Below are 25,977 nucleotides of genomic sequence, written 5' to 3'. Positions count from 1 at the left end.
GTAGACATTTCTTTAGATGGTGTTCCATGACTGTTGGATAAATAATTGGTGTGCTCCTGTTTGCTGGAACCAGAGAGAAAAAAATCATGATTGATTTGAAAACCAGCCAGGGGCACTTGGGTGGCTGAGTCAGTTAAGTGTTCAGCTCTTGATTTTGGCTCAGGTCATGATCTCAGGGTCATGAGACTGAGCCCTGCATTGCGCTCTGTGCTGGCCCGGGAGCCTTCTTAAGCTCCTCTCTCTCCTTCTCCCTCTGTCCCTCCCCCTCCTGCTCTCAAGGCACTCTCTCTCTCTTCAAGGAAGAAAGAAAAGTAAAGAAAGAGAAAAGAAAAAGAAAGAAAGAGAAAAGAGAAAAAGAAAAGGAAGAATAGGAAGAAAAAGAAAAGAAAAAAGAAAAAGAAAACAAGTCATTTAAGAAACCAAAAATTGTCAGAGAGGTAATTTTGCTACCTAGATTAAAAATAATTAGTCTTTTGAAGTTCTTGCTCTACTTTTTATGCCAAACCCAGTGTCTGATTCACTTAATGCAAAAAAAAAAAAAATGCCATAAAGGATGAGCGGAGGAACCAAAAAGACATGAGACATGTAGAAAGCAATCAGTAAAATGGCAGACATGAACTCAGCTATACAAATAGTGACATTAAATATGAATGGGTTAAAAAGTCCAATCAAAAGGTAAAGATTATCAGAACATAAAAAAATGATCTAACTATATGCTGTCTACAGGAGACACACATCTTGGGATTCAAATATAAAATAATTTGAAAGTAAAAGGATGGAAAAAGATACATCATGCAAAGAGCAAAACCACAAGAACACTGGAGTGGCTCTACTGGTATTGTATAACACAGACTAAAGAAAAAGATAAAGAGGGACATTTTATAATGATAAATAGGTCAACCCATCAGGAAGAAATAAACAATCATAAACACATATGCACCTAACAACAGAGCATCAAAATCCATGAAACAAAAACTGACCGAAATGAAGGGAGAGATAGATAATTCAATAATACATAGCTGAATATTTAAATCCTCCACTTTCAATAATGGATAGAACAACTAGATAGAAGATTGACAAGGAAATAGAAAACTTGAGCAACACTGTAAACCAACCAGACTTACCAACAACATCGGAATATGTACTCTCAAGGGTACATGGATTGTTCTCTCAGGCAGACCATGTGCTCAGCCATGAAACAACCTCAATACATTAAAAAGGATAGAAATAATGCAAAGTATGCTTTCTGACCACAAGGCAATGACATTATGGGGCAATACTAGCAAACAGTGCCTGGCCTGTAGCTGATGCTCATTTCCCCTCTTGTCAGCCTGACATCCCAGACTTCCACTTGTCCTTCCCATTTCATCCTCCATCACTCCCACTCTCATCTTTACTTCCTGGCCACACAGAGCTACTGACTTCCCCTCCCACTGTTTCCAGGTTCCTTGCATTTGCTCATGCTGCCCCACTTCCTGGAATGCCCATTCCTTTGCCTTCCCCACCCTCACCCTCTGTCCTAAGTTTGCATCCTGCCCTTCCTACCTTCCATGAACATCTGCCTCAGTGAGCCACAACGAGGAGAGTATGTAAGCAACTGATCAGAGCAATGGTTCTCCAAGTGGGGTCCTGGACCAGCAGCATCAGGATTCCCTGGGGGCATTTTAGAAATGCACCTTCTCAGGCCCCACCCCGAGCTACTGGATCAGAAACACTGGGTTGGACCCTGGCAGCCTGGCTTTTAACAAACTCTGGGAAATGCTGATACTCCCTCCAGTCTGCGAACCAGGGCAGGCAGGGCTGGTCCCCACTTATCATGTAGTTACACAGTCTGTCTATTGGGTCGTCACTGAGATAGTTGACAACCGGCTGGTTCCTTCCAGTGGGCAGGAATTGTCCCTGCTGTCCTGAATCTACAGCTAAGTGCGGAGACCCTGGCTTCCTAAGGGCAGTTCCTAGAGGGCAGCTCTCTGTCCAGTATGCACACATTCCAAGTCAGTGCTCGGAGTGAAGGGTGCTTGGCTTCCAGTGGTTTCCTGTAGAAGAAGGAAGATGTCCTGGCCTTGCTCTACGGTACTCTCCCTCTTTGTGATGGATGTGGGCTGTCACCTCATTTCTAGGGAAGAGGGAAAATGGCAGAGTGTGAAAACCAGCCTGAGCCAGGGGTCCCGGACTCACGGTTGAGTCCTGCCCACGTACTGCTGTAATGCCTTGCAGTGGTCCTTCTTCCCCAGGGTGTGTGTGGAGTGCCTGCTGGGTGCTGGGCACTCGGTCTCTACTCTCTCAAAGTGCGGTGAGCAAGGACGATGATCACAGATAATCACCGAACAACGCAACAGCCTTACCCCTCTCTGGATTTGTTTCCCCATCTGTAAAATGGAAAAAAATTTTTTAAAAATTTAACAGCTATCCCATATCATACCTGAATATACAAAACAGGGAAATGATGATTTATTATTGCATGTATTTTATGATCTTAAATTTGCAACCCTAACTATAAGGTCAGTGCAAGAGAACGGTGAGAGCGCTCTGATGAACATAACTTCCGAAATGAAAAATTGGGGGTGATAGTTGTGCTCTTAACAGCCGTGGCATCCTCAGTGTTGCCAGGCTTTTGTTGTGGCTGCGGAAATAGTCTGCGTTTTGAGAATCCTTACATACCACACTTGCAATTGGTAAGGGTTTGATCGGTCACTTGGCTCGTGATCTCAGGATGCCCTGTACTGGGGGGTGATGGGGGAGACTGCTCAAAGCTGGGTGTTCACCTGGCAGCTCAGGTCCATGCAGTGGGGTCTGCAGAGGGTTGACATTTGGTGTGCACTCATTGAGCTCGTATGCTGTCTGTGTAGTTTAAAATGATTACACCTGAAAAGATAGAATCAAGCATTTGTTGCTGTAGACCCCCTGACCGCTGACCCCCAAGCATCTTCAGGGAGCACCAGGGCTCCGTGGAGTGGGGTGTGCCATCCAGGCCCTCAGTGTCACCTCCCAGCCCCCCGACATGCTGATGGTTCTGCTCTGTTTCAGACAATGGCTGCCATCCTTTCATAGGTCCCTGTGCCCATGTGCTGTCACCCACCCGTCGGTACCATGTTTGGTTCTTTGTTGGGGTCTCAAACTCCCAAGTGTCCCACGTTGCTCAGTCGGGGACCTGGGAAGGTGAGCCTCCAGGACCATCACTGATGGAGCTGAGCTGCATGGGGGAAAGAGCCGCATGAGGGCCAGCCCTTGCCTCACCTTGAGTCTGTGGACAGGTTGTGAGGCTCCCATGTCCTCCTAGGAGGGCTGCAGGTCCTGTCTGCCCACTCCTTCTGCATCACGGCTCCTGAGTTATTGGGTGTTTGAGAAGAATAGCAGTCACACCAAGAAGGGCGATCTTTTCCTGAAATTACACCTGGCTATGTCACTCCTCTGCTTAAAGGGTTCCCCGGGGCCCAGGATGAGGGGTACACTCCTTGTCGTCACAGCTGTGACCTCTCCTGATGCTCTTGCTTTTACCGACTGTCTTAGCTGAGGCTGCCATCACAAACACACCATGGACTGGGGACTGAAACACTGGAAATTTGTTTCTCAGTGTTCTGGAGGCTGGGAAGTCCCAGATCAGGCTGCTGGTCGATTCCACCTGAGCTCTCTTCCTGACTTCTTACCATGTACTCTCGAGGGGGCAGGAGAGGGTAAAAGCAAGCTCTCTTGTGTCTCCTCTTATAAGGGCTCTCACCCCATCTTGAGGGCCATACCCTCATGACCTCATCTCACCCTAATCACTCCCCCAAAGGCCCCATCTCCAAATACCATTACACTGGAGATTTGGGTTTCAACATAGGAATTTGGGTGGGACACAAACATTCCATCTGTGGTGCTGACCCCTCCCTGAGGCACCCTGTGCCTTTCTTGAACTTGCCAGACCCCCTTTCTTCCTCCTGACTCTGTGCTTCTGGCCCTCTTCCCAGCACTGCCTTTCTGCTGCCTCTCCAGGTGACTCAGCCTCATGTCCTTGGGTGTTTCCCTGCCCCCCCCCCCGGGGCCCTGCACATCTTTCTGACCACCTGTGGGGCTGTCATCTTTCATAGTCTTTCTTGCTCACCAGCTGCAGCTCAGGACCCACGTGGGAGTCATGTTTGGGGCTTCCGTGCCCAGCCCGGGGCCAGCAAATGTGTACACCTGATGAAGTCATTGTTGACCACCTTCCTCCCCGACTCAGCTGGTACTAACCTGGCAGGGAGTAGCCTGGCGGTAAGCGCATCTCGGGCTGAGCACCCCAGCTCTGTAATTAGTGTCCCTCTTGGAGGCCCTGGTCTCTCCCTACCTGTCAAAGCCCCCCCCCCCCAACCCCGTCATTTCTAGAGTCACCTCCTTGAGAGAGGCCAGGACATAGGCTCTGTGTCCCCTCCCCCGCAGCTTTGTGCACACAGCAGGCGCTTAGCTGGCGTCTGTTGAAGGGTGCCCCAGGCATCGCAGGCCACGTTGAGTGGCTGGTGTAGAAAGGATGTGGAAACCACAAACGAAGTTTGCTTGAAAGTCACTGGCTGCCCCTGCCTCTTCTTGGCAGTGTGATTACTTGTCAGCCTGGAGACTCATTTCAGCAGGCGGGACAGAACCGACCTGACAGCTGGGGCCTTTTCTGGGACTACTTCAGGGGACTTTGCACATCAATAAAGAGGAGATTCTAAAATGGAGCAAGGAGTTTGCCAAGAGCCAGCAAGTAGCAGTTGAAAGAGCAAAGGTAGGGACTTGAGCGAATCCTGTACTCACTTTAAGCTGACATTTTGTCCCTGTGAGATGACAATAATGCATGTCTCTCCAGGACCTTGTGAGCACTGGGATTATGTGCGTAAAGCACGTGATGCCTGGTGGCTGTCCAGGGCCTGGCAGCCTTCTCCCCCCAGACGTGCACAACAGCCGGGGCTTAGCTAGCTGCTCAATAAATATACTTACTTTGGCCTTCCTTTGGACAAGGCAGTGTCCGGGCCACCCTTGGGGCTCTATGCTCAGGTCCTGGTGTAACACCTGGCACGGGGGGCTATGTAGCAGAGCAGGTAAGGACATGGACACTGGAGCCAGACCACCTGCCCATCCTCACACCCCTGTTTGCTAGCTGGGTCACCCTGGCCAAGTTCCCTACCCCTTCCTGCTGGGACACTAAGATGGGGACACTAATAATACCCATGTCTTAGGGCTGTGGAGTAATAGATAACTGGGAAAGTTTGGAACAGTTTGTAGCACACAGGAACGGCGGTGTGAGTGGGGACTGTGGTTATTACTTGGTGCGTGTTGATTGAGTTATAGTGCATTGTGTCTGACCGCACAGGACGTGGGTATCACCAGGATGCTTTGCTTTTCTTGCAGCCCAGGTATCAGTTCCTGCTGCTCATCCCCACCTCAGATTTTCCCTCCAGTTCAGCATCTGTAAGATTTTACAGCAAAGAGCTAAAGAAAACTCCAAGGGCACAGAATGTTCTGGAGGAAGTTTCCTCATGTCCTCGTGAATGTGGATAACAATTTTCAACCCTCTATTTGATGGGAATTTTGTGATGAGGGTTTTGAATGTGAGTAGCCATTTTATCAGAAATTGTGTTTGTGGGAGTGCTTGGTGGGAAACTGAAGTAGGTGGCTTTTTGATATTGGAAGCTTTTCGTGAACTGGAATATTTTGAAACTATAGCTTTATGGAAGTGTTGAGGCTAATTCAGTGGTATTTGATTTGCTATCAATATGCTTTGTTCTGGGAGGGTGATGGCACTGTGAGCCTGGCTGGTCCTCCCTAAAAACGTGCTTGGGTGCCTTCCAGGAGTGTGCCTGGCACACTGTGAAGTCCTGAGGATAGAAAACAAACTGACACAGTTCCTGGGGCAGCTGGGAAGTAGCCTTAGAGTCAGACCTAGGTTCGAGTCCTGACTCGGCCACTTATAAGCTGTGAACATCAGGCAAGTGACTTCACTTCTTTCAAAGGTGTTCCTTATCGGTCAAGTGGGGATGACACTGTTGTGCTTTACAAGTTTTGAGGATGGATTGAGACGGGTATGCCCCGCACATTGCCTGGCATAGGGTAGGCTCTTACAAATGGCAGCTCTTGGTTTGGCTGCTGCTTTGGGGGCTGGGGGCAGGCGCCTGGCTTGGGGCTGCCCTTGGGCCTCTTCCTTGCCTTTGTTCTCTGCCTGGCAAAATGGGCAGGGTCACCGTTTGCAGAGGAGACGCCTGTGTCTGAGCGTGAGAAAGGCCTGGTTTCCTGTGGGTTTGTGGCTTTGTAGCATTGTCCGATTGGTGGCACCTGGGAGGGTCTCTGGGACGCCAAGGAGCAGGTGGTGGGCCGGGCTGGGCTTCCTGTCCTGGTGCATGCAGTCGGCCTCTCAGCTGTTGCGTGTACCGAGTGTCCCCCAGGCGGGTGCTTTGTGTTCCTCTCAAGCACTGTGCAGGAGGCTGGGAGGAAACCAGGCCCTCGGAGGTGGCAGAGCCATTCAGTGGTCAGAGCAGGGGAGCTGTGGGGCCTCAGGACGAGAACTCGCCCTCACCAACGCATAGCGGGGCATTGCGGGCGGGTTCAGGGAGGACAGCCTGGGAGGCTGAGGTTTGGGCTGCGGGTCCTTCCAGGAGCAGGAGCTCCGTGTGGACGCCCCCCCCCCGCCCCCCGCTCCTCTTCAAGATCTCATTGCACGAAAACAAAACATGTTTGAGAAGCACCCTCTGGTCTTTTCTCTTCCCGCACATTTGTGTGCAAATTTCAAATCTTACCGGGGTCGCACTGTACCAACTTGGTAACCCAGCCTTCTTTTTAAACACCACAGTCCATTCTGAAAGCTTCCCCACGACTGGATCATTTGCAGCGGTTTCTCCATCTCCGGGGAAGGGGGCGGGGTCAGAAAGTGGAAGGGGCGGAGTCAGCCTGGCTGGCCGGAAGTGGGTCAGGACCGGAAGTGGGCGGGGCGGTGATGGGTGGGTTCGGCACCCTGGGGCGCAGACTGGTCTTGTCATGGGGAGTCCTGGTACGGGTGGCGAGGAGAGGGCCGGCCTGCAGCGCGAGAGGCTCGGAGGCACGATGGAGCCAGGTGCTTCCGATGTGGGTGGCATTGATGTTGGAGGGATGCAGCCATTACCGTGTCCTGGGTTGGTCCACGGAGTGGGTCAGTCCCGGGAAGGGGTTGCCTTAATTCACTTAATCCATGCTACAGTGTCAGGAGGCCAGGCAGCCTGGGCTCAGGTGACATGACTTGATGGAGGTCCCACAGGCAGTAAGGGATACAGCCAGGACTGACTCTGGATCTGACCAACAGGCTCTCTGGGAAGGCCCGGGCCTTCATGGGAGGGATCCTGGTGATCATGGAGGGCTTCCTGGAGCAGGTGGTGCTGTGGCTTATAAACCTTCACTAAGCTGAGTGTGACAGCAGGGCAGGAAGAATCGGGGTTCCAATACTGCTGCCCTGTGTACATTTGGATTAGGCCCACCCTCCCTCGGCTCTCTGTCCCATCTGTACAATGGGGAAATGGGACCAGATGCCCTTTTAACATGCCCCTTCCAAGTCTGGAGCTCACTTCTCTACATCAATGTTTGCTCAGTATTTTTCCCTTTAGGAAGCCTGGCGTCTGACTACTATCACCCTCTCCCTCCCCAAGCTCCCTTTGTGGTTTCAGGATGCCAGTGGGTGTGTAGGCGGGAATCACTATTCATGACAGCAAGGACTTTGCCCTGCCCACACTTCTGAAAGGCTCTAACTCCTTCTGGCCACCGGGCTGTGGATGCTGCTAGGAGGTTCACCCTGTAGGGGAAACCACAAAGCAAGCTTTGGGACTGACAGATCTCTGTTCACATCCCTGGTCTTGCATATTCAGTGGAAACTTTGGCCCATCAGTACACCTCTGAGAGCCTCTGTTTCCCATTTGTAAATGTGGAAGTATTCTCTGCAAGCCCTTCATCTCCTAGGCCCCGCTGCCCCATTGTGAGTGGGTCAGGGTGACGTGGCACAGTGCTTCTCCTCGTTCCTGCAGTAAAACAGCCCAGCAGCTAGGAGTGATAAGGAGCTTGGTAAATGTTTGGAGAGGTTCAAAAATAGATCAGAATGTATAGCAAAGCTTAACTCAAGCTTTAGGAAGCCTTTGCCGTCTCCTCTACTTGGGCTATGAGTCCTGTGTGGTTTTGCCTCTTTAAATGTTCTTATCCGTGGCTTGCCTCTGGCCTCTTCTCCCCTCACCAGATGAGGACACAGCTTCAGCGCCGTCTCTACCCCAAGGGACCCCCTCCAGGCAGCCCTTCGTGTGGACCCTGAGCAACTGGTCTGAAACGTATAGGTGTCCAACCTTTCCCTCCCTGGCAGAAACCTCCCCATGGCTCCCTGCTGTGCTCGAGGTCAAGTTCAAACCCTGTAGGGATTTCTATTCCTTCCTTCCACTAGACCTCCATTCACCCCAGGGCAGAAGTGCCTTGTTCATCTCTGTATCTTTAATGCATGGGAAAGTATCTGGAGCTTAATAGGCTCTCAAGAGATGGTAACGATGTCATTTATTGTTTGTGGAGCAGGGTACCTCACCCCTATTAGGAATGTCAGTTCCGGCCCCGTGGATGTCAGTATTTCTATCTCTTATGTGGGTGAGGAAACAGGTGCAGAGAGGACAGGGGTCTTGGTGGGATTCAAAATGATCACGAAATACGTGCTTATCCTTTTAACCTCTTTAAAGGGAGTTGTGAAGCATCTATTGCTCTAAATGGAGAGAAGAAGTCTGAACCCTGAATCCAAAGTCTTCTCCAGATTCAGAGACAGCCAGGGATTGGCCGGCACGGGGCAGGGGTGGGCAGGTGGTGGTCTAGGGCAGCATCCGTCTGCCTGGGCAGAGCCGGGTGGGAAATCCCGCCTGGTGCCAGCCACGCTGGGTGAGTCCTCAGCTGAAATCAGGCCACCAGCTTTATCACCTGTATGCAGCACATCTGCAGTGTGAAATGCTTGTGGGGCTCTTTATCACTGATATCTGCTGATTTCTAGTCATTAATAGTTTCCCACTGTGAACATAAAACTATATGAAAGTGATGAACGTCTTGTGAAAAGAACAAGAAAACGGCATCCATTTGTATTCCCGCCACCCTTCCAGCCACCGTCAGTGTTCTTTCCAGCCTTGTCCAGAGGCAGCGTGAATGAAACGCTTTGCTTTTTATGTAGAATGAAGGGAGCTCACTTATTTGTGCCCTGGTTCTGTCACTGCTGAGCTGAGTGACCTTGGGCAAGTTCCTCAACCTCTCCGAACCTCTGTGGCCTCATCGGTCCCCTAGAGAATTCACCCCCCCTGCCAGGGTTGCTGCTCTCTGGTGGTTTGGCGGGTGGGGAGAGTTGGAGTGGATCTGTGGTAAGGGGAGGTGGGGAACAGAGGACGAAGGGCCTCATTCAGGCCCAGGATCAAGGGGCCCCGAATGAGAACTCTGCATGGCTCAGGGTGACCATGGATGCCGGGGGTGGGGGGGTGGGAGAGGGTAGGAGAGGGTGAGGAGGTGGCCAGTGGGGAGCACACTGTGGAGGAGGCAGAAGAAACAGGTCCTCAGCAGGGAGACGGGTGTTGTGGTCTAGTTGGGAGTGTCGAGGGGTCAGAATGGAGACAAGGGTTTGGGCCAGGAGGGGATGGGGCTTTACGTTCCAATTCCTGGGAGCCCTTCCTCAAGAGAGCCTGTGGGTAGGCTGGGCGCCCACTGTAATTGCTCCAAGGGCCCTTGGGGAGGGGGAACTGAGGCCCATCGCAGCTGTGCGACTTCTCCAGAGTGACTCAGTAGGTTGAGGGTTGTGAGCCCAGGTCCCCTGATTTTCTGCACCATAGCCTGACTGGTCCACACTGCCAGCTCCCAAGGACAGAGGGGTCTCCACGGTCACGCTTGAGGGCACGTGGCTTGTGTTTTCTTAGGCCAGGAGCCAAAGACCAGGGCTGGCATGAGCTGAAGTTTTGTAATCCTCTCTCTCTGGGCCCAGAGGCCCTTCCAGCTGCTGTGCCCTGTTGTCAAAGATTATTCTTTACTGGATGATGCTTATTATTCTTAGTTATCGTTATGTTTCACTTTTTTGCTTGATTATTTCGGGGAAGTTTGTGGTCCAGAGTACCTCTGACAGAGACCTGGCTGTGTCCTGACAACGGTTTCTTTTAATAAGTGCTCTGAGGCTTGGGTCAAGAAAAATCCTCATTTCACTACAGAGACATTATTGTGACGACTGCTGACTTTGGAATATGAAACGTATCAGTGATCACATTTCCTGGGTTTGCCTATTGTGTTGTGATTTCCTAATGTCCTTGGTCTAAAGCGATAAATGCCGTAGCGTTTAGGGTGAGATGCCGTGACACCTGCAGTTCACTTTCTCATAAAAATAGGCGGAAACGGATTCTTTATCGATAGACAAAGCAGATGTGGGAAAATGTGAGGAGTGAGTCCAGATGAAGGTATAAGGCGTTCATTGTACTATTCTTGGAATTTTTCTGTAGTTTTGCCACTTTGCAAAAATAAAACATTTGAAAAAGTGTTGCTGAGTGGGGAGGTGCTTTGAGGATCTCGGGGTCTACCTGTTGGCCCTGTGCTCCCCGCCCCTTCCTCATCTCAGTCAGTTTGAAGCAGAGAGAGGTGCTTGCCCCAGAGTAAAATTCTGAGCAGACCTCTTGGGGTTCAGTTTTGAAATAGTGGCAGAGGTTTAGACAAACTGTATTCCTCCCTCTATAGAGAAATCATTACATTTTTAGAATCTTTGCTTTAGGATCAATTTTTCTTCAGATTTTCATTTCTCCCCTCTTAAGGTTTTTTTTTTTTTAAATTTTTATTGGTTTCTAAAATGGCTGAGGTAGTATTTGTTGTTGTAATTATTCAATTAGAGAAGAGAATGCAGAAATTAAGAGACCCTCATTTTCTCCATCCCCTGTGGGGGAGCCAGTGGTAGGTGGAACCCTCTGGAACTTTTTCCCGTGCTTGTGAGAACACATACAAACATGCATGGATAGCCAGTAGGGTTTGACATCTTATCATTTTTATCCTTTGTCAACCTGGTTAGCCAGCTGCCTGCTTCTCCTTGAAGGTGCAGCTTGGGGGTCATCTCCTCCAGGAAGCCCCCCAGGCTCTCTGTGCTGACCTCATCCTTTGGAGTCATCTGAATCCGAGACGCCTCCCCTGCCAGGTCTTGGGTAACACAAGGGCAGCTGTTACTGTTTCACGGTCTGTACTTGAGCTGGGAGCCCGGGAGATGTACAGTCAGTGTTTCTAGAAGGAACAAATGGGCACGGGAGGCATCCCGAGTGAGGCGGCCTCGTGAGCAGAGCCTTGCAGGTAAGAGAAACTTTCTCATTCAAAAAGTTCCTCCTTGCCCTGGGTGTCTGGGGGCAGAAGGTCACTTTAGGGAATGTGGACTCTCCCTCCCCGGGTCTCCCATGCCCTGGCTGATTCTTTCCTGACACTAATGCCCTACATGGGTTGGGCTGATGGGGTGGCCATGAGCTACCCAAGGGCTGGGCCAGGACTGGCCTCTCTTCTCCCCAGGGCTCCATATGGCCTGGTTTGCTGGGGGTCTTGGGGGTGACAGGAAGAAGCCCAGGCCAGGGCTGGAGCAGCACAAGGTTCAGATGTGGGCCTGGCCTGCGTGTCTTTATCTTTCGTGATCCTGACTCGTTCCTCATTAGAGGCACTGCTTTCCGCAGCTGGGATCTATTAATGTTATCTGCAGCTCGTCTGGTGGTTGCCAAGGACGGGGTCACTGCCAGCTTGAGGAAGTGGGAAGTTGGGCGAGGATGGAGAACCGAGTGGCGAGATTCTCAGCCAGCGTGCTCAGGCAGTGTCGAGAAAAGCATCCCTTGCTCTGAGCAGCCCTCCCGGGCTCACCCCGTCTTTCAGGCCAGAGGGGCCCACAGGTCTGATGATGGGATTGTAGACATTAGAGCCCTGGACTATTGTTTCAAAGCACTTACGTCCCAGGGAGCGAGCAGGGCTGGGAATTCCCGTGTGGTGCTGTGTGGCCTGCGTTCTGGGAGAGTGGTCAGTGTCACGGGGGAACTTGTGGAGAAGTGAGAGGAGTTCTGCTTTTCTGTTTGCTGATTATTAATGTAAATATCAGTAATGCTTAGCTATTACCTGTCTATGTAGCTTTGCGAAAATGTGCACTTCACCAGTTTCGATTCCAGCACTTTCGCTGTTGAATGGAGGCATTAACAGAGTGGGAAAGTGGCTGTGGAACGCCAGGGCTTTGCTGGCTGCCCTGATTCTGTGCCGGGCCCTGGGGAGGGAGATGGAGTTTGGAGATGAAAGGCACATAGTCACGCCCTCAGGACACACCTGGCCTAGGTGATTTTTGAGGTTGAATCATGGGTATCCAGGACACAGAAAGATTCCTCTTCCATCTTCCCACACCGGTCACTCCTTTGCACTTAGGCCCTTGGCATTAGGTTCTTAACAAATGCTGAAAAATTGAAGCAGGTTATGTGACAGCCGGCTCCCTGTCCTTCTCTCTCCTGGTTTCTTGTCTGCCTTTCTGCCTAAACTGGCATTCCTTGCTGCTGGGACTGTATTGTGAATATCTGGGGGTGGCGGTGGTGGCGATGATGGTGATGGTGGTGGTGGTGGTGATGGTGGTGATGGTGGTGATGGTGGTGATGGTGGTGATGGTGATGGTGGTGATGGTGATGGTGATGGTGGTGGTGATGGTGGTGATGGTGATCGTGATGGTGGTGGTGGTGATGGTGGTGGTGATGGTGGTGATGATGGTGATGGTGGTGATGGTGATGATGGTGATGGTGGTGGTGGTGGTGATGGTGGTGGTGGTGATGGTGGTGATGGTGGTGATGGTGATGGTGGTGATGGTGATGGTGATGGTGGTGGTGATGGTGGTGATGGTGATCGTGATGGTGGTGGTGGTGATGGTGGTGGTGGTGATGGTGATGGTGGTGATGGTGATGATGGTGATGGTGATGGTGGTGGTGGTGGTGATGGTGATGGTGGTGGTGGTGGTGATGGTGGTGATGGTGGTGATGGTGGTGGTGATGGTGGTGATGGTGGTGGTGGTGATGGTGATGGTGGTGATGGTGATGATGGTGATGGTGGTGGTGATGGTGGTGGTGGTGGTGGTGATGATGGTGATGGTGGTGGTGGTGGTGATGGTGGTGGTGGTGATGGTGGTGGTGATGGTGGTGGTGGTGGTGATGGTGGTGGTGATGGTGGTGGTGATGGTGGTGGTGGTGATGGTGGTGATGGTGGTGGTGGTGGTGGTGATGATGGTGATGATGGTGGCGGTGACTGTGGGTGCAGGGATGGCGGTGGGAGTGGCGGCTGCACTAAACGGGGAAATTGCAGGCATGTAGTAGAAATCTTATCACTCATCGCTTTAGCTCTCCACATCAGTTGCTCCCTCACAACAGCCTGTGGTTTGTAATCGCCACGGCCCATTTCCCTGGTGAGACACCTGAGTCACAGGGCCACACGGTGCCTGCCAGAGGAGGATTGAAAGCCTGATAGACTAGCTTTTTCATACTAAACCAGGGTGACCCAAGTGGGATCCTGGCACCGAGCATTCTGTCACCCGGGCACTTGGTGGACATGCACATTCAGGGCCCCCAGTCCGTTCGATCCGCATTGCTGGGGAGGGGCCAGGGGAAATCCAGGTGCTCATAGGGTGTTGTCAGGCACGTTAAGGTTGAGAACCACTGCCCTAAGCTACCACCAGTCCTGTGCTCAGTGGCCGAGTCAGCTTGGACCCAGGCTCACAGGACTCTGGTCTTGTTATTCAGGGGCCTGTTAGCAACGTGGCATCACCTTTACAAGGGACGTGGGCCTCACCCCTGGCGAGGTGAGGGGTTCTAATTTAAGGGTGGAGGTGGAGAGAGGGGAGGAAGGATGGGCGCTTCTCACTCTTTAGTGTGTGTGTGTGTACGAGTGCATGCCCGAGTCCCTTGGGGACCTTGTTTAAATTGCAGGTTCTGGGTCGGTGGGTTTGGGTGGGGCCTGAGACTGTACCTTTCACAGGAGCCCGGGGACGCTGACGTGGCTGACCTGCGGCCCCACTTCCAGGAGCCAGGCTCTCGGCGAGAGGTTCTCACGCTTGGGGTGGCATCAGCGTCACGTGGAGGGCTGGCTAACGCAGACTGCCAGGTCCCACCCCAGAGTTTGGGGTTTAGTAGGTCTCGGGTGGACCCAAAATCTTGCAATTCTAGCCAGCTCGCCGAGGACGCCAGCACTCCTGGCCTGCTGGCCACTCCAGAGCACATGGGGCCCTGAGCCGGGGCTTTCTGCTTTGGCTGCATGTTGGAACCAACTTAAAAACCACTGAGACCTGGGCCACACGTTGGGGTCCTCAGTCGGTGGGACTGAGCAGAGCCCAGGCATTGGGCTTTCTTAGTTTACAGGTGATCCTCGCGTGGAGCCCTGGTTGAGACCCACTGCTCCAGAGCAGTCCTTGGTTCCCTGGTTGCCTAGGTGCCCGGAGAGGCGATGGTATCACAGTAAGTCAGGCCTACCCCTCAGCGAGTTCTGGCTCGGTGGCCAGGCAGAGCCAGGCGGTGGCACGAAGAATAAATTCTCTTGGTGTTCCTGGTGGGCAGCGGGGCTGAGAGCAACTCTCTTGAACGGAGTGCTGGCCCCTCGCAGCTCCCTGGGCCACCAGACTTGCTCGGAGCCTCTCCTCCCTGCCCGCGACGGGCGAGGCGCCTTGCAGTCAGACCTCCATGGAGACTCTGCCTCTGCGGCTCCCCGGCTGGGCCGTGGGACCTTCGTTCCCCTCTCTCGAGCTCGCTCTTCTCTGTAAAATGGGAGAAATAAAGAATTTGCTCCAAGGAGTTGCTTGAGAAATAGCGTAGCACAGTGCCCAACCCCCAGGAGTCCCTCCCAAGATGAGTACGTGTGTTTGTCCAGCTAGTGTGGATTGTCGCCGGCAGCAGCTCTCACATCGGTGGCAGGAGAAGTGCCTGGAGCCTGCAAGACCTGGGCCTTCCTGAGCCTCCTCAGCCCCCCTGGGGTTCTGATACACACAGTCTGAGAACCACTGATGTGATTCTGACGATCTGATGGCTGGGAAATCTGATAAATGGTGGGTATTATTAGCCAGTGGCTAGGAAAGACACCCCAGATTTCATATATACATATATATATTAGTATTTTTGTTTTCTTTGGGTAAATACCCAGTAGTGGGGCTGCTGGGTCATAGGGTAGCTCTATTTTTAGCTTCTTGAGGAACCTCCGTACTGTTTCCCAGAGTGGCTGCCCCAGTTTGCATTCCCACCGACAGAGGAAGAGGGTTCCCCTTTCTCCACAGCCTCACCAACACCTGTTGTTTCTTGTGTGTCTGGTTTTAGCCATTTTGGCGGGTGTGAGGTGATGTCTTCTTGTGGTTTTGATTTGCATTTTCCTGATGAGGGAGGTTGAGCTTCTTTTCAAGTGTCTGTTGGCCATCTGCATGTCTTCCTTCGCCGATTTGAAAATGAACTCGTTTGTCTTTTCATTGTTGAATTACGAGTTCTTTATTCTGGATGTAGGCCCTTTGTTGGATGCATTCTCCCACCCGTGGGTTGTTGCTCCCTCTTCTTTAGGCTGTCTGTATTCATGTGCTAACCTGCCGTAACCACTATAAATTGGGGGACTGTTGCCATTAGCCGCCATCAGCGTCCCATCGGCTCTGACGAAATAGGAGCTGGCAGAGGATGAGAAGGTGGGGGCGGGAGGTGAGTGCGAGACGGAGGGCTGGGCCGCTCCAAGCCAGAGCAGGACAGTGGGGACAGAGAGATGAAGGAGCTAGTCCTGACAGGACTCGGGGCCTGTTTGGTGTAAGAGGGAGGGAGCGGGGTTCATGTGGACGGACTCGCAGGGCTCGGGCCTGGATGATTGACTGGAGGGGGGCTCTTTGCAGAGCCTGGGCCCCAGGGAGGAGGGGGAGCAGGTTTGGAGTAAGATGGATTTGGCTGAGTTCTAAAAACAGCAGCCGTCACTGAGTGCATCCCGGGTGCCCGCGCCAGGCACGGTTCGAAGTGCTGGGTGTGGGTTGTTGCCTGCAGTGCTCCCCAGACCCCGAGTAGTAGAGGCTGTTATTACAGACCAGGAAACCGAGGCCCAGAGAGGTTAAGAATCTTGTCTAACAGCTAGTGCAGTGAGCCTGGAGCCTGAGCTTTGAGCCTCCAGGCTGCACCGCCGTTTGGATGTAGGACTGCAGTGCCCCCCCGAGGCTGCTAGACAGACCTCGCCTGTCTGCTACTTTCCACCTGTGATATCTGTCGTGGCTGAATGGTGGCCCCCAAAAGAAATGTGCACGTCCTAATTCTTGGAACCTGTGAATATTACCTTACATGGCAAAAGATGTAAATGAGAATTTTGAGGGGAGGAACTTATCCTGACTTATGTGGGTGGGCCCTAAATCCAATGACAAGTGTTCTTAGAAGGGTGAGGCAGGAAATGTGACACACAGAGGAGAAGGCCGTGTGAAAATGGGGTAGGGGCTCCACAAGCCAGGTCACGCCACAGCCACTGGAACCTGGAAGCGGCAAGGAGGGGTTCTTCCCTAGAACCTCTCAGGGGGCCGTGAGGTCCTGCTGACACTGTGAGTTCTGCGCCATGATCCGGATTTGGGCTTTAGGCCTCCAGAGCCACGAGGGATTACCTTCTGTTGTTTTGAGCCCCAAGTCCGTGCTCATTTGTTATCACAGCCACGGGAAGCTGATGGCACTCTGCACCCCGGGAACCCCGCCGTCTGAACTCTGCAGAGCCCGGGCCTCCAGCTCTCAGGAGCACGGTTGTTTCTTTCTGTTCAAAGTCCTGCAGAGGCTGAAGCCGGATTTGATCGGGAGGCGGCAGAGCTGAATGTTCCAGCATCTCTCACGCCCCAGGACGTGGCCTCACATGGTCACCGTGGGGCTTCCCGGGAAGCCCGCTGGCCCTGGCTGGGACAGACATGCCTGCTTTGCTGCTGGTGGGAGGACACAGCAGTGAGCGGCTTTGCAGGTGCAGAAGGCCTGGGCCTGCTTTTGCATGGCTGTCCCTCAGTTCTCCCAGCGGCCCCACAGCCCTTGCGCAGTCCTGGACCCCCTCCTTAAACTCCTCCCGGACTGTGTCTGCCGGCCTGTCAGTGCTGATGGTTAGGGACACAGGCTTTGGAATCAGACACACTCAGGTCCCACACCCAGCTCCTGACTGGGTGACCTTGGGCAAGGCACTCAGCCCCTCTGAGCCAGTTTCCTCCCCTTTATGGCGGGGATGCGGATGATGTGGTCATGCTGCATCCCTAGCACATCCTGGCTGTGGCCGTGGAAAAGCTGACGGATGGGACGAGGTGGTCACTTCCCCACGGCCATGACTGCCTTGTGCAAGTCAGCCTGTTCTGTGAGTACAATCACAGCCGTGTGTTGCGAACTACAGAATCGTAAAGCCTCATCTGCACTGTGTAGAAGAGCGAAGACCGACCCCTGCTCCTTGGCTCCCCGGGGGCCTCCCCGGGAGAGGCCAGGGTCAGGCTCACATGGGTGCGGAGTTTCCCAGGCCCTGGCTGACCCCACTGCAGGAGCGGGCTCGGCTGTGGTGCTGGGCTGTGTCCTGGCCCCCGGTGGCCTGGCCTGGCCACCGCCTTGGCGGGCCTCCGTGTAGCCAAGTCATGTCATTTGTCGGACCGGCAGCCAGCACTGGTTCCCGCTGTCCTCCAGTAAGACAAGGTCGAACTCGGTAGTGTCCCTCACAAGCCCCCTCTTGACCTCGCCCCCCACCCCATCCCTCTGAGCTCTCAGCCTCCTGTGTGGTTCCAGCCTGGCCCATCCCAGACGTGGCCGAGCCTGCACGTGCGATCTGCCCGTGCAAACCTCCACTGTATCAGTGAGGCACCGCGTACCCCACTGTGCAAACATGACATGGGGGCGCTCTAATGTGGCCTGTTCCTTGGGCCCCTATGTCCCGTGCATCCCCAAGTCCTCCCAATGAGCCTTCCTGACCGTCTCCCCACCATTTGGGCTCCTTGCTTTTCCCCTGGTGCACCAGCTCCCCTGCCTGGAATGCTCCTTTTCACTGGGTCAGCCCTTTCTCCTCCTTCAGAGTCCACTTGGCATCACTTCTTGCTCAGAGTCTTTGGGGAGGGGCGCCTGGCAGGCTCAGTCGGTTGAGCAGCTGACTTCATTTCGGCTCGGGTCATGATCTCAGGGTCTTGGGACCGACACCCCTTTTGGGCTCCGCACTCAATGGGGAGTTTACTTGAGGATTCTCTCTGCCTCTGTCCCCCAACCCTCGCATGCTCTCTCTCTAAAATAAATAAATAGATCTTTTAAAAAAAGTCTGGGGACCTCCGTGTCCAGGACGGTTTGACCCTCCCATTGGCCAGTTTCCCTCCTTCAGGGCACCTGTCTGGGGTTCAGCATCTGCTCAGTTGTGGGTGTATTTGACTAGTGTCTGCTCCTGCCACTCGAGGGTGACGTGTGCTGGTGTGGATGCTAGCTTCCCAGTAGCTGCGGGGCCGTGCACGGCGGAGGGGGTCAGTGAGGTTCCTCCCACTGAATGGCTGGAGAAGTGCACATGGTTCCTCCAAAGAGCCATCTTTTCTTACTCCTCTGGGCCTTAACCCTGCGCTCTGATTGAAGCCCCTCCTCTCCCGTGCCCTGACCCCCATCCCGGCTGGCTCTGGTGGGTGCCGATTCTCAGGTTGCTCAGGGCTACTTGCACCGGGACCTTCCCTGAACCCCAGGCCCCCACAGGACTGTGGGGTTCCCTGTCAGATCTCTGACGCCCTGTCTCCCCCTGGTGATCCTCTCCGCTGGACTGACGTCTTCATGGAGCCTGGGAGGGACCTTACCCACACATGGGGCACTAGGAGCAGTTGTTCCCTGGGCACGTGGGATGTGACCGAGTCAGACCCAGCAGGTGCTAATTGTGACCTCGAGCACCTACTAGCCATGCCCTGTGCTAGGCGCTGGGGGTACAGCAGTGAACACAACAGACCACGCCCCTGCCCTCCTGGAGCTCTTCTGCCGGCAGGGCGTGGAGGAGCACCCACACAGAAAGATGTGTGACATGGGAGGTGTGCTGAGATCTAGAACTATGCAAAGGGAGGCCTGAAGAGGCCTGAAGGAGTGAGGGAGGAAGTCACGCAGCCGTTTGGGGGGAAGGATGGTCCAGGGAGAGAAGTAGCAAGTGCAAAGGCCCTGTGGCGGGAGCATGCCTCGTGGGTTGAGGGGCAGCAGGAGGCCAGTGTGACTGGGAGCAGTGACCAGGGAAGTGAGGATGCGAGGTCTGAGGGGCGTTGGGGGGTATACATGACGGAGGACCTCAGCAGTGTTTGATGACAATGATGCTGTCTTACCAGAGCCCATGCCTTTCCTTCCCACGACCCTGCATCATCAGCCGGCCAGGCTGGGCGTGCATCCTCTTGCCTGGATGGCATGATAACACCCTCACAAGCCTCCCTGCCTCCACTCATACCCCTCAAAGCTACTCCACTGGGTAGCCAGAGGGAGCTTTTTAATGGAAAGTGGACCTTTGTGTTCTGGTGCTGAAAGTCCTTGCCTTTGTGCATTCGACAGTAACGGAGCTGTGTTGGGTCACAGGAGAGAGTACAATGCCCAGATGACTCCTAACCTTGGGGAGGCTGCTTCTACCTCCAATAGGGGCTTCACTCATCTGTGATGACTTCCATTTTCATAGACCCCGCCCACCTTCCATGCAGTAGCATTGCATCATGGGAAGAGAATAGGCCAGGGTTGGGCAAGCCTGGGGAGTTTATGTTCCTTGACCCCATAGTACCTTGGGCTCCCTGTTTGTAAAGTGACAGTGGTATCGGTGTCCCCTCAGAGGGTTGGACTGACTATAATGATGGGGCTTTGATGCGCTAGCATGAGCCCTACACGTGGGCTCAGGGATCCTGAGCAACTAGGGTCATCATGTCAGGGACGAGATATGACAATAATCATCAGGGAAGAGCGTGTCTGCGCAGAAAGGCTGGGGTCAGTGGTGTCAAAGTCCACTTAACGGTCAAATAAATTAGGTGACAAAATGCGGGCTCAGTCTGGCAACATGGAATTCAAGGGAGGTGAGTAGAGGCCAGTGGAGGTCAGAGTAGGTGAGTGGGGGTCAGGGGAGGTGAGTGGGGCTAGTGGAGATCAGAGTAGGGGAGGGGGAGGTCAGTGGAGGTTAGTGGAAGGCTGAAGAGTGCAACGAAGGTAAGTGGAGGCCAGTGGGAGTCAGGGGAGGTGAGTGGAGGCCAGTGGAGCTAGTGGAGGCCAGCAGAGCTGCAGGGGCTGAAGCTATCCAGCAGGGAAGTGAGGAGGCCATGCAGACAACAGATGGAGACAGCCTCGAATGACTGTGGAGAAGCAGAAAGAGGCAGAGGTTGGGGGGATTGGGCACAGAGATGGGGGGGGGCTCTGTTTTGTTTTAATGGGAGTGACCTGAGTATGACAAGTTGATGGTGAGGTGTTCCTGGAGATAGGACAGAGTGGGGAGGTTTGGGGAAAGGTGAGAAGGAGGAGGGTCCAGGGCCAGGGGGGAGAAGAGGTGTTGATTTGGGAATTCGGGCTCAGTTCAGGGTTTTTTGTTTTTGTTTTTTGTTTTTTTGGTAGGATTTTATTTATTTGACAGAGAGAGAGGGAGAGAGAGAGCACAAGCAGGGGGAGGGGCAAAGGGAGAGGGAGAAGCAGGCTCCCCGCTGAGCAAGGAGCCCGATGCAGGACTCGATCCCAGGACCCTGGGTTAGGGCACACGTGCTTTATTTAACCAGTTCTGCGCTTACCTGACTGAGCCGCCCAGGCGCCCCTCAGTTCAGTTTTCTCCTGCGTCCTTAATAAAGAAATGCCCTTTTCCTCTCTCTCCCAAACATTCTGTGCTATTTTTCCGAGCTTCTTTTGATTCGGTTATAAATGGAATCACCTTTGAGTTTTATGCATGGATTGCTTATTGCTGGTATGTAGGGAAGAAAGTGATTGGATTTTTGTTTGTTTTTTAGCATCTAGCCACCATCCATTGCTTTGGGGGACCCTGAAAATCCCATCAGTGTGTTTCAGAACAGATATGTGACTTACACCTCCCCCTGTCTTCATTTCTTCCCCAGTTTTCTTGGCCCAAACCTTCCCTCTCCCGTCTCCCCAGCCCTTGGTAGGAGCAGGACACCTTCTCTTTCCAAGAATTCCAAGCCTCCTCCCCCTGCCCCCACATGGAAATCGCTTTCTTGGTTCACCCTGTTCGTGAGGGCTGTGAGGTCAGCGGATGTCTGTATCCACGTGGGTATTTCCCCGAGAAAGGGGATCTCACTGCTTGTGGCTGGCCTTTCCCACGCAGCAGGTGTGGCCGAGATCTTCCCACGGCCTCCTCCTCCTCCTCGGTTTGGGCACCCCAAGCTTGCTTTAACCAGTTTTGTGCCATTCCCGTTATTCTGGACCATGCCTTTACCTGCACATTCCCTTAGGATAGATTCTAGAAGCGAAGCTAGTGAGCAAAAGCGATCCATATTTGAATTTTTCACAGAAATTGTCAAACAGCGCTCCAGAAAAAGTGGTGCCAATTTGTACCCACCGAGAGTGAATGAGAATAGCAGTTTCCCAGAACCTTGCCAGCAATGAATATGGAACATCTCTGCTAATGGGGTAAGTGAGAATTCTCCGTCTGGTCCTCGTTCCATGGGTTACCGATGCGGCCCACCATCTTGTGTGAGCCCTGGCCCCGTGCTCTCTCTTCTTTGGGGAATTACTTCTTCATTATTCATACTAATTTTTCTGTTGGCGTGCTGCTTAACACAACTTTGATTTGTAAAGCCTCTTAGTCCGTTAAGGATATTAGCCCGTGGTCTGTGATACGGGACAAGTATTTGCTCCCAGCCTGTGGTCTGATGCTCTCACCACGGCGCTTTCCCTCCGCAGAATTTCAACATTTTGCCTCCTGTGGCTGCTTAGACTTTTTGCCTCCTTTACTATTTGTGTTTCAGAGATTTCTTTGTTTTGTGGTTTCTTTGTGTTTATTTCGGTTTGTAATCCCCCTGTAAGTTGTCTCGCTGTAAGGATCTAAGTGGATATCCAGTTCTCTTTGCTCCCAAACAGCGAGTCCTTCACCCAGGAGCTGTGGACCCGCTGGTGTCTCTCTGCGGTGCTGTGTGTTAAATTCCTGTCCGCCCTGGGATCTGGTTTTGGACTTTCTCTTCTGTCTCATTGAGCTGTTCAGCAGCCTAGTTGTTTTTCTCCCCATGGAGAGAGGCACACACTTCTAGCTTGAAGTTCTCAAACCAATTTCATTTCAAGCTAAAAAGATGGACTTCCTGTCGAGGATGCCTGCTACTGTCTGGGGGCGGGAGGCCCAGAAGACCCCGTGGGGGTGATCACCCCTCTGGCCCAGGCTTTCTAGAATGTTCTCAATCCTACTTGCCATTTGGTCATAGCCCACCCATGTCCTCAAACCCCCAGTCTTTATTTAACCTACAGACATTTGCTCACCACCTCCCCCTCGGGGCCTGGCACCAGGGTAGCCAGATGAATTCACCAGGGGCTTCCAAAGCCACAGTGTCTGGTGCCTTTCTTCCCCCACCGTGAACCTTCATGGCCCCGTGCTCACCTGCAGCATCTCTGAGATCCCTCCCTGGGGCGGGTGGGCAGGTAGACACCACCACACCTCTGCCGTCCCTATGCTGGAAAGTTCTTGGCCTTTAGGTGCTTTGTGCTTGCCCTTGAGCACTGGTGGGAAGCTGGAACACGCAGGGGGCCCCTGGGACGCCTGGAGCATGCACTGTGTGCGGGGCACTATCTGTCCACAGTCTTGTCAGCATCCCTGTGAGGCAGCCTGTTCTTACTGTCCTTGCTTTCCAGTCGGGGGCAGAGACAGAGAGGGCAGGAGTGGCCCGGCCAGGGTCCACGGAGCCAGCCTATAGCTGGGGCCCCACCTCGTTGCACCATTCTCTCTGGCCGCAGCCTGGGGAATACCGCCCAGAGAACTCTTCTGGACTTGTACAAGCTTGGTTCGCTTTGTTGTCTAGGGGGATGAAATGATCCGTGGAACCGAGCTGAGCCAGCCTAGCACTGTTGATGAAGACTTCCCTGGGAAAGCTCCCCTCCCCACCATGCAAGGCTCTGGCCTGCTGCATTGCAGTGGGCCGGGTCTCCTGCACAGCGAATGTGAGGACACGCCCAGTTAGATCCGGTGTAAACACAAGGAGGCCAAGGCTCAGAGAGCTTGGGTGGTGTGTCCAAGGTAACATGGTGTGGGGTGTGGGGAGGTGGCCGGGCTAGGATGCTGGCTTGAGTTCCTGTCTCTTCACTGCTGCGATGGCCTGTGCCACTGGCTTGTAGAAAGATTAGGACAGGGATGGGTTTTAGTCAAAAAGGTAAGTGTTATGATAGAAAGTTTGTGCTGAAGTTTTGTCTCAGAGTCTGAAGATTTCTGTATCTATGCATTGTCGCTTCCTAAATGTCACTAACTACCTTATATAGAACTTGCTGCTTATTAGAGAATTTTCAAATGAACCTCACTTCGTTCTCAGAACAACCCTGGGGAGAGGGCCGGATTCCCATCCCCAGCCCCCTTTCAAGGATGAGAATGACTTGCGCAGGGCACTCGACTCTCTTACTAGCCATGGGACTAGTTACAGGAAATGCAGGGCTGTGGAGTGTCAGCCGGTAGGTATGGGTTCCCTGAGTGCCAGGAAGTCACAGTGGGACCGACAGCTGTCGGTGACAGACCACGTGCCTGGCTGGACATCCAAGGCCAGTGGAGTAGCCAACCAGCCCCGGCCTCTGGCACGTCCTGTACCACCAAGGACGATGTTGTCGAAAAACCCTCCAGCCGATGCTGTCGGGAGCATCCAGGTGAAGACAGGTGCACCTGCCATTTGCATCCGATCTTGAATTTCTATCTCAGGAGCTAAGAGCTGGATGGCCGGAGCTACTGGGGGCTGAAGCCAAAAGCTTGGAACAGATGGCATTGGATTAATTTTTGCAAATCGTAAGAAAGGGAGTGCACAGCAATCTGTTAGCTGTGTCGGCATCTGATTTTAACTTTTTAAATCAGAATCATGGACGCCGTTAGTTACCGCCCTCTATTAAATCTGAGATGCCATCAATTGAGAGATGCATCCTTATTTTTGTACCGCTAAAGAAAGGGATGAAAAGCAACGCTGTCAGAGTTAGGCTGTAAGACACATTCTAATTTCACAAATGTTAAAAAGGGCATAAGCATGCACCGCTCCCTTGTTCACTTGCGGGCCCACATCCCAGGCCTGGCTTTATGTGGGCACAGGATGAAGAGACGCTCACGGTCCCTGCTCCCCCAAAGCACACGGACCGCTCAGAAACATAGACATGCTGAACAGACTCGTTTCAGAAGTTTGCTGATCGAAAGGTTCACTCAGTCACAGAATATTTCTTGAGCACCTACTATGTGCCAGGCTCTGTTCTAGGCACTGAGGACCCCACAGTGAACAAAACTTCTTGTGGAGCTCACTCCTTTCTATGGCAATAAATGTGCACCCCCGGCAGCCGTTCTCACACACTGCTGTGCAGAAATTGTGATGTGCAAAAAATTTACGTTCTGTCCGCCAGGCCCTGGTTACATGCCTTGCCACTCGTCAGGTCCAGGGGAATCTGCATTTTCACCAGATGCCAGGAGGTCCTAGGGCAGGAAGACTTCAAACCAGAATGTGACAAATAGAGCTTCGATGTTAATGACTTGGTAGTGTCTCATCGTATGAATGTTCTAGAATACACTTAGCTGTTGTGTAGCAAATATGTAGCTGGTTTTGTATCTTCCCGTTGTAAACAACACATCCATGAATATCCCTGCAGCTGAATAGTTTCCTACCTCCTCCTTGGTTTCTTTAGGGTAAATTGGACAGGGATCCTTGGGCTGAATTTTTAAGGGTGAGGTTGGAGTTCACTGTGGCCATATCTGGCCCCAGAGTCTCACTGCCTGGGTTCACTTCCCCTTGTTAGCTGGGCATTTTTGAGCGAATTCCTTGCCTTGCCACACCATTTTCTCATCCCTGAAGTGGGACAATAATAGTACCTACTCTTTAGGGCTATCATGAGGGGTGAATGACCAGAGCTGGTGGACAGAGCTGTGCCGGCAGTGGCTGTGGGGGTGGTGAGTGCTGATTTTGCACTGCAAGGGGAGGGGAGGGGGAGACTTGCAGGGGGAGGGGAGGGGAGGGGAGGTCTGTTGGCTCTGCACACCGCCTGCACTCACGACTTGGGGCGCAGCAGCGGTTCTGGGGACAGAAGCTCTGGATGTGCGTAGCCAAGCATATATGACTTGATGCCGGAGAGCAGACCTCATGTCACGAATCCAGTCTCAGCCCGACTCCCACACTACCGCTGGAAACATCTTCCCTCCACACGAGTCTGGACGCGTTTCTCTGTTCACATCTCCTCCCTGACATCCTGCTGCCTGGGCGCGAACTATAACCTCCTTCACACACTGGACTAGGAAGGAGAGCCCTTAAGAACTTGGTTCCAGCCTTATCTAATGCCCCCCCGCCCCCGCCCCCATGTGCTCTGTGTCTTCTCGTGGAAGGGGATGGTGGAACTTGGCCATCATCCCTTGGCTTTTGAGGGATGAATAGGAGTTTTCCAGGTGGAGAGGAAGGAAGGGCTGTCCTGGCTGATGAGCCGGCATGTGCACAGGTGTGACAGTGTGTTGGGGGCCATGTCAGTAGGTCATGGCTGGGTGTGGGGTGTTGGGTGGGGTACATTGCAAGGAGGATGACTGTGGGCTGCAGAGGCGGCCCAGCATCGTAGGGCTCTTGAAAGTCTCCCTAAATTTCCTCGTGTCTGTGTCTTCAGTTGTGCCTCTTTCTAGGCTGAAACGCACCCCCACTCATTTCCTATCTTTTTAGAGGACCGTAGCCATCTGACAAATTCCTTGCCTAATTGCTAAGGGCACAGAAGGCTTCCCCTTCATTTATTTAACTTGTCTTGAAACTGGGACTTGGAAGGCGACCAGTCTTTCTTTACACGCTTTGTGGTAAATCCCTTCTGGAAAAGCAGATGCGACATCTCAGAAGGCTTTTCTTGCAAGAAGTTTGATGTGAAAGCGACCAAGTTATTAAAATAACTTAGC

At 52.9% G+C, this 25,977-nt stretch overlaps 1 protein-coding gene across 6 annotated transcripts in view; it reads left to right on the top strand.

Moving 5' to 3' along the window:
- The window catches only part of JAKMIP1 (janus kinase and microtubule interacting protein 1), a 106,638-nt gene that overhangs the window by 11,461 nt on the left and 69,200 nt on the right, over positions 1 to 25,977 (top strand). For 2 of the 6 annotated variants that reach the window (XM_040625109.1, XM_040625111.1), the window contains one exon: positions 21,406 to 21,524. The gene's annotated coding sequence lies outside the window, so the exon portion shown is untranslated. Of the gene's footprint in view, positions 1 to 4,551; positions 4,724 to 5,346; positions 5,547 to 21,405; positions 21,525 to 25,977 lie in introns of those variants that run through there. The other 4 variants (XM_040625108.1, XM_040625113.1, XM_040625110.1 and 1 more) reach the window with 4 other exon arrangements.

The sequence above is a fragment of the Ursus maritimus genome, unplaced genomic scaffold (genome assembly GCF_017311325.1).
Source record: "Ursus maritimus isolate PB19 unplaced genomic scaffold, ASM1731132v1 scaffold_8, whole genome shotgun sequence".
Lineage (NCBI taxonomy): Eukaryota > Metazoa > Chordata > Mammalia > Carnivora > Ursidae > Ursus > Ursus maritimus.
Note: the sequence above shows the minus strand (reverse complement) of the source record. Positions and strands in the feature narration are given on the sequence as shown.